Source organism: Coregonus lavaretus (genome assembly GCF_964263955.1).
Source record: "Coregonus lavaretus genome assembly, contig: HAP1_SCAFFOLD_492, whole genome shotgun sequence".
In the NCBI taxonomy this organism is placed as follows: Eukaryota; Metazoa; Chordata; class Actinopteri; order Salmoniformes; family Salmonidae; genus Coregonus; species Coregonus lavaretus.
The window spans coordinates 306,839-316,112 of NW_028163836.1; positions in this window are offsets into that span (position 1 = coordinate 306,839).

Sequence of the window (9,274 nt, forward strand, 5' to 3'; positions counted from 1 at the left end):
TGAATCTACAGGAACTATTCTGTCTGGAAGAAGTGGGTTTTTACAACTGTTTAAAACTGTTATTTTCTGTGGTCCAGAATAGGCTAATGTTAGCACAGTGTATTGATAGCAGAGGCAAGTGCATAGTCTAGCTAGCTAAGAAAGAGCGTTAACCAGTGGTGTAAAGTACTTTAGTAAAAATACTTTAAAGTACTACTTAAGTAGTTTTTTGGGGGTATATGTACTTGACTTTACTATTTCTATTTTTGACTACTTTTACTTTTACTTCACTACATTCCTAAAGAAAATAATGTACTTTTTACCCCATACATTTTCCCTGACACCCAAAAGTGTTTCTATTAAGGTATCTTTACTGTTACTCAAGTATGAAAATTGGGGACTTTTTCCACCACTGGAGTTAACATCGTCATGGACGGCAGAAAAGGACTGGAGACGGACATCGGAGCGGGAAAACAACGTGATTAAAAAGGAGGAATATACAGTGATTAAAGGATAGGACATTTATTCAACTGTGAAGACAAAGCTTTTATTTAAAACTGCTAAATGAGCGAACTTAGGAGGAAACGTCAGTGAGTGAAGTGAATGAAGATCACGTAACTGAGGAAAATATTGCTTTGGTTGAGGACAATACTGAAGTGAGTGACAATCAGGAGCTTATTGAGAAACGAAAAATTATTGGAATTGTTGGAAACATTGGACAGTTTGATGAAAGTATTGAGCAGTGGAACTTATATACAGAACGGTTTGAATATTTTGTTCTTGTAAATGACATGGATGAGGACAACATTGTGCCTCCATGTTTTAGTGTAATGGGGCCAAAGACATTTAATTTACTAGGCAGCCTGCTACAGCCAGACAGAACAGGTAATAAGACGTATGGGGATATTGTGGAGATACTTAAAGGACATTTTTCACCAGAACCACTAGTTAATGCTGAAAGGTTCAGGTTCCACAGGAGACATCAGGAAGAGGGAGAATCAGTAACAATGTTTGCTGCTGCATTAAAGAAACTACCAGAACACTGAGTTTAATGCTGTTCTAAATGACATCATTAGAGACAGACTAGTATGTGGGCTACGGAGTGAAGCTACACAAAAGAGACTGTTGACTGAAAGTCATCTGACCTTGGCAAAGGACATTGAAATCAGTGTGTCCATGGAACTAGCTGCTAAAGAGGCTCACCAGTTGAGTTCATCAGGAACTTAGTGGGTTCATCTAACAATCCTAATCATCAGCTGATACATTTTAATCTCATACACAGGGTAAACCTTCCACCTAGAAAACATAATTTAATGAACATATTAACCTCTCTTCTGTGTGATCTATGTAATCAATGTAAGGTTCTGTATTTAATTTTCTCAGTTCACCTTGTGTTCTTGAACGTAGCCCTGATTCTTTGTGTTCTTGAACATAGCCCTTTTTCTTTGTGTTCTTGAACGTAGCCCTGTTTCTTTGTGTTCTTGAACATAGCCCTGTTTCTTTGTGTTCTTGAACGTAGCCCTGTTTCTTTGTGTTCTTGAACATAGCCCTGTTTCTTTGTGTTCTTGAACATAGCCCTGTTTCTTTGTGTTCTTGAACGTAGCCCTGTTTCTTTGTGTTCTTGAACATAGCCCTGTTTCTTTGTGTTCTTGAACGTAGCCCTGTCTTTCATTTTTGTTCATTGACATGGATGAGGACAACATTGTGCCTCTATGTTTTAGTGTAATGGGGCCAAAGACATTTAATTTACTAGGCAGCCTGCTACAGCCAGACAGAACAGGTAATAAGACGTATGGGGATATTGTGGAGATACTTAAAGGACATTTTTCACCAGAACCACTAGCTACTAAGACTTTTCCTAGCTCGTTTGTGACAACCAGTTATAGCCTTCAGTCCTAGTTTTGATTCACCTGCCTGTTTGCCTTCCTGTGTATGACCATTGCCTGCCTGTGACCACGATTCCTGTCTTCTGTAAAGGCGTAATAAACACCTGCCGCGCTCTGAGCGTGAATCTACACCTTTTTCTCCCTGAGTATTCATTACAGTACCCTAATGTTAAGTGTCATAAATGTATAGTTATTAGGTGCTGACATCTTTAAAGATAATAAGAAAGAGGGAAAAAGATAGAAACTAAATGAAATGATGAAAGTATAAAATAGTAACCATCTGGTGAGCTAATACCCTGACCCTACCACAAACCCACCAACCCCCTCCCCAACTGAGGGAGTTAATAAACCATACCCTTAGACGCTAGTCTTTAAGCTAGATGTACCTGCTATGCATAGCATCGCCCCAAAGAGGTTCATTCTAAATGATACGGATATGGCATTAGAAGTGCATTGACTGTTCCCTGTAACATGAATATATTGTCAGTCGAGTCACAAAATACAATTTGAATCAAAGAGACAAACATCGGCAACAATAATGACTGGACTATTTAGCCCCAATTGAGCATGTCACAACAACAACAACAACAACAACAACAACAACAACAACAACAACAACAACAGAGGATGTGTTCATAGTCACCAACAGCGCCTACCCGCACACACAAACGTCAACCAATCGGCATTTATATTTATTTTATTTTTATTTCCCCTTTATTTAACCAGGTAAGAAGCCAGTTGAGAACAAGTTCTCATTTCCAACTGTGACCTGGCCAAGATAAAGCACCAAGGCGCCCTGAAACCTGCGCTGTGAAACAATGCACCCAAGCAGCACAGGAAAAAAGACATCAAGCTATGATGAATAAATGAAAACCTTTTCCAGACGATAACTATCTTCCCTCAAATATAAAATAGAGACAATTAGTTAAACAATCACCATCCTCCTGAGTTCACCCTCCCAACCCCCCATTATATATATTTATATACACATGTACACACACACACACAACTGTCCAGCTATCAGCTAGCTGGCAATTAGGTGTCCAGCCAGTGAGTAGCTTCTCCCTGCCTCGGTATCACTAACGCTAGCATACATCTCTAACAATAAACAAGCCAGCAAACGTAATAGTAGCTCAAAATTCCCTGAAGTAATATAAACACCATAGTTAGGCTTGAAACCCAGTCAAAAGCCACATCACTATTTAACCAAACCCCACTGGACCTCTATGGACCTCTATGGGACTTTCTGGTCTTCGTGGAGTTTATCAATCAGCACATCAATTTTGCTGAGGCATTCAGAAAGTGTCTCTTGGATTTTTGTTATACCCTTGTCCATCACCCTTGCCCCCCCCCCCCCCCCCCCCCCCATTTTGGGGGGGGCTGGGGGGGGGGCAGTGCCCCTGTGACAACAAGCTTGGACCCCCTTGTGGCCTAAATGCAAAGTCTGATAACAATATCGTTCAAGCAAGAAGAAGGAAATAAAGAGAGGTGAGCAACATGTTGAATATGTTGTATTTGTAACATCGTTAACTATTAAATGCATTACAGAAGTGTAAAGTTAGATCAGCTAATGTTAACCTGTCCGTTTGTTACTTTCTTTGTGAATTAATGAAGGAATTGGCTTGAATCCTGGGCTATGTATTCGTTTGCATTGTTTTTGGTTTAGTTTTGTAGCTAATTCTAACAGTCAGGCATCGAAAATGTATGGCAATATGAAAAAGGGTATAATATTTGATCAAAAACGCATGTTGCTGAGTGCTTTTACTTAAACCACACTCAGTAAACGTATTGTAACGTTAAAAGGTTAGACATGAAAGCTAGCTACCTAGCGAGTCAGTTATGTTCAGTAAATGAATGAATAAGCTTGGTCCCCATTGCTTTTGCTCTATAGTTGTCACCAACATGAAGAGAAAAAAGGACTTCATGTTTCTTCCAAAGAAAAGACAAGGCAGAAAGTCAGACAGAGCCAGAGGGTTCAGGTGTGGAGAGAGCAAGAGAGAGCAGAGAGAGACAGCAGGAAGACCATTGGAGAGACTGAGAGTGATGTCAGCCAATCCCGGGAGGAGACACCGGTGCAGCCAGTGATGAACATGGACCCAAGAACTCTGATGGGGGACAGGAGGAGGAGCTTCAAGGCGGCCTGGTACCACATCCACCCCTGGCTTCAATATTCAAACAAATCAGACTCTGTGGTTTGTTACGCTTGTCTCAGAGACTGGATTGGATTCAAAATTGGGTTTTAACAACTGGAAGAAGGCAACTTACAAAGACGGGGGGATTTGCAATTCATGCAAGGTCTGAGCAGCACAAACAAGCAACGATTACATGGAGAGTCTATCAGAAAGCTGTAAAAAGTAATGCAACACTGGTAAATGCCCTAAACAAGGAACACAACAAACAGGTTCAAGAAAATGGGGACTATATTAAAACAATAGGAGAAGTACTACTATTTACAGCCACACAAAACATTGCACAAAGAGGACACGATGAGTCTGCAGAGTCTGATAATAAAGGGAACTTCATGGCAATCCTAGAAACAATAGCTAAGCATGACACAACTGTGGGAAAAAAGGTTGACTTCCATTCATAATGCAAAATACACAAGCAAAGGGATTCAGAATGAGGTTCTGAGTTGTTTGGCAGACATGGTTCCAACAGAGATGATAGAAGAAGTGGAAGACAGTGAGGTCTTCAGCATAATGGCAGACGGAAAACAAAAGATGTTAAAAACAAAAGGATCAGATATCTCCAGTACTCAGGTACTATTTCAGTGGAGCTGTCCATGAGGGCTGTCTCCACTTTGAATCGGCTGATCCACTAGATGCAGCAGGGCTTACTGACTAAATCATACACATATTAGAAAGTCATGGTCTTGAATATAAAAACAACCTAGTAGGCCAAGCATATGACGGTGCTTCAGTTATGAGTGGCAGCATTCAGGCGTCCAGGCAACGCATTAAAGAACAAGCAAAGCCTTTTACCTCCACTGCAGTGCACACTGTCTAAACTTAGTTTTAGTGGATACAGTCAAAGCTGTCCCTGAGGTAGGACAGTTCTTCTCCTTACTAGAAAGACTGTATGTCTTCACATCTGGGTCATATGTGCATCCAAAATGGCTTAGCGTACAAAGAGAGATGTACCCAGGTGCACCTAGAGAGCTTCAGAGACTAAGTGACACTCGCTGGGCATGTCGATATATGGCTCTACATACTATTATGGATAGATTGCCTGCCGTTAAGCGAGTCCTGCAAGACATAGTCCAAGAACACAACAGTGACAGATCTGTTGAGGCACGAGGTCTGCTTGCACAGATAGATTTACAATTCATTGTGTTCCTTGTTCCACTGCATAACGTTTTTGGAGAAGCAACATTTCTATCAGAGATGCTACAGTCTTCATCACTTGACCTGTCAAAGGCTGTTGATTTAGTTGAAGCCTTAGTTCAAACTTTGAATGACTACAGGGATGAGTCATTTTCTGATGACCTATGGAATGAAGTGTTGAACACAGCTGAGCAATGTGATACTGCAATACAGCCCCCTGCAAAACCACCAAAAAAGCTAAGCTCTCAATTTAATGGAGACTGTCTACTCAGTACAGTAGGTCAGAGGTCAGATCCAGAAATAGATTAAAGACAGTTGTCGTACAACCTTTTTCTACCCTGTCTTAGATCAGATGCTCAATGAGCTCAACAGACGATTCTCTAGCAGAAACTGTGACATAATTCACTACAATATATTTGTTTGCCTACAGGCAGGGAGAACCGGGTTTGAGACGAAAGGGGCATTACACCGTTGTTGTTTGCAAAAAAACACTACATTGGTGTGATGCACCTGATTGTTTTAATGGTGGGATTGATATGAGTGGAGGCCAACCGGACGATTCAACAGTGAAGATTTTCACACACAGTTGTCTCAACAACCTTTTTCAGCCAAAAACCGGGAGTTTTTCTCCAGCGTTTCGCATGAGGGAATGGCTTAAGATAAGACTTGCTCTATGTCAGATCTAAAAGGCCCTGAATGGACCATCCCTGCCTGGGTACGCACTGGAAGAGGAAGTCTGTGGGCCAGATGATTTGAAAGTCATACGAATCTCTTCAGTAGCGTATAGTCCAGACTCCAAAGTGACAATTTTAGGTTGTTCTGAATTCAATAGCGCAAATTCCACCCAATCTGTTAGTTTGTATGTTTTTTCAAACGCTTGCACAGAGGTCAACTATTTTGTTGCCTGTCTTTAGCTTCAAGTGGCGAGATTGGTTTAAGGTGCTTGATATGATGAAACAAGTGCAACAGTTTTTCCACCATCGTGAAAATTTACGAAGATGGTCCCTTCTGCCCTCAAGACAAAACTTGGGCTTATCGGCAAGAAGGTTGATCTATCATGGAAAAGAAAACATGCGAAACCTTGAAGGCCATGGAGAGCCTGGTGGAAGGGGCAACGTCTGAGTCCCTCACAGCTTGAAGACGGGGATTTGGAGACTGATGGGGGTGTCGGGTTACAAAAGGCCCCTGAAAAGGAGAACAATGCTGATTCTGTTTTTTTTCTAAGAAAAACATTATTATTATAATTATACATTTAAACATGTATTGTTTAGGAAGGTGTAGTATTGTGTAATAATACAGTTTATGATCCATATAAAGGTTTAGTAGTAAACATTAGTGTCATAGTTTAATATTCAATATTGTTTAGTGAACTTTAATAACTTGTATATAAATGCTTCCATTTCTGTAGCAACATTTTAGAAGAAAATAAAAGGTTTGAAAGAAAATTGTATTCACCTTCAATGAATTACAGCTCTCTCTCTCTTTCTCCGTCCCTCCCCTCTCTCTCTCTCTCTCTCTCTCTCTCTCTCTCTCTCTCTCTCTCTCTCTCTCTCTCTCTCTCTCTCTCTCTCTCTCTCTCTACTCTCTCTCTCTGTCCCGTTTTACTGCTGACCTAAACAGATCCATTTAACCCCATTAAAGAGCGTCCGTGGGATGTCTCAGTCAATTAAAAACCAAAAAAGGTAATTGTATTCTTAAAGATGTCCCGTTTTATTGCTGACCTAAACAGATCCATTTGACCCCATTAAAGAGCGTCCGTGGGATGGCTCAGTCAATTAAAAACCAAAAAAGGTAATTGTATTCTTAAAGATGTCCCGTTTTACTGCTGACCTAAACAGATCCATTTGACCCCATTAAAGAGCGTCCGTGGGATGTCTCAGTCAACCAAGAAAAAAGACCCAGAGGACCAGAAGGCCTGAAGACATACATCTTAAAGAGACTCCTTGAATCATTTATTCCTCATGGAGCATTTTGAAGGTGAGTTGAATTTTCAATATGATGAAGGCTTCTATATCTAACTATGCATATACATATATATATATATATATATATATATATATATATATATTATTTATGTTGTATATTATAAATGAATGTTTTTAATAATGTATAAAATGATATAGTATATAATGAATGAGTGATGTTGTGTTATTTTTTTTTTTTACGAGAATGGACTCTACCTACATATGTATATATCCTACTGTTTATACCAAACAAATGTCCATTTTATGTGACATGTCTCAAGGTGTCGCAAACCCATGAAAATGCATGCCAAACCAAGTCTCTACTCAAGAGTGGACCACTGGCTTCACCTAGTGGATGTTTAGTTACATCACAGTTGTAGAAAAATTACTAGTCAATTGATTGTGTGTGTGTGTGTGTGTGTGTGTGTGTGTGTGTGTGTGTGTGTGTGTGTGTGTGTGTGTGTGTATCTAGAATGTTAGTATAATATTATATATATATATTATATCACAGTTATAGAAAAATTACTAGTCAATTGATTGTGTGTGTGTGTGTGTGTGTGTGTGTATCTAGAATGTTAGTATTATATATATATATATATATATATATATATATATATATATATATATATATATATATATATATATATATATATACCTACATATATATTTATCCTACTGTTTTTACCATACAAATTTCTTTTTTATGTGAAGTGTCTAATCAAGAGTGGACCGTTGGCTCCACCTAGTGGATGTTCAGTTACATCACAGTTGTAGAAATAAATTACCCAGCACGACAGTATACTATTCTATATCCCTCTCTCAATGGATAACAATTCACTCAATGGATAACAATGTTTTTTTAAAATATTTAACAGTATTTCAATATTTTGTTTTTGCAGACATTTTAAGACTGGATGACATACAATTTTCAGGTAATTAATATTATTATTGTATTTATTTGTTTTGTTTTTAAGGGAGTAGATCAGCTTAATATTGCAGATAGATTGTAACTTCCATCAATGTTATTGTGTGCATCACTTCCAGTCCCCCATGTTTTTTATATATACACACACACACATATTTACATTTACGTCATTTAGCAGACGCTCTTATCCAGAGTGAGTGCATACATTATTTTATTTTTTTCTCCATACTGGCCCCCCGTGGGAATCGAACCCACAACCCTGGCGTTGCAAACGCCATGCTCTACCAACTGAGCTACATCCCTGCCGGCCATTCCCTCCCCTACCCTGGACGACGCTGGGCCAATTATGAGCCGCTCCATGGGTCTCCCGGTTGCGGCCGGCTACGACAGAGCCTGGATTTGAACCAGGATCTCTAGTAGACCACTGCGCCACTCGGGAGATAATACACATACACATACATATATACACACATACATACACACATACATATATATATATACATATATATACATATACATATATATACATATATACACACATATATGCACACATACAGTGAGGGAAAAATGTATTTGATCCCCTGCTGATTTTGTGATTGACAGTTATTTTGTGTTTCTTCCATTTGCGAATAATCGCACCAACTGTTGTTACCTTCTCATCAAGCTGCTTGGCGATGGTCTTGTAGCCCATTCCAGCCTTGTGTAGGTCTACAATCTTGTCCCTGACATCTGTGGGGATTTATTATTCTCATAAATGGATGGGATGACTAACTTAGAAAGAATGCATTAATGATTAAAGCATAAAAGGTCTGTACTGTACTGATATGACTTGTTTCACCTAACAAGCTGTGATTAATGTGAGGAGCTGTTTTAGGGAGTAAGGGGAGATAAGAACTTGTCTCATAATACCCGAACACTCTCTCTTTGTTGTCTGTGAACCGTCCTTGAAACGTAGGTACAGCAAAATGGTGTCTTTTTGGTGCTAACTCCACAGGTTATTATGATAGCAACTTATGCCTGGGAACGGTGGAGCGCCAAGGGGTGGGACTAACCCATGCGCCAACGGATTGGCTGAGTAAGTCTAAACCACGCTCAGTCTCTACTCTGATTGACCAGCAGAGAGTGGGAACTATCTCTGTCAGAGTATTTGAAAAGAACCTGTAACAATGGATTAGTTCTCTGTCTGCCCTGCGTGGT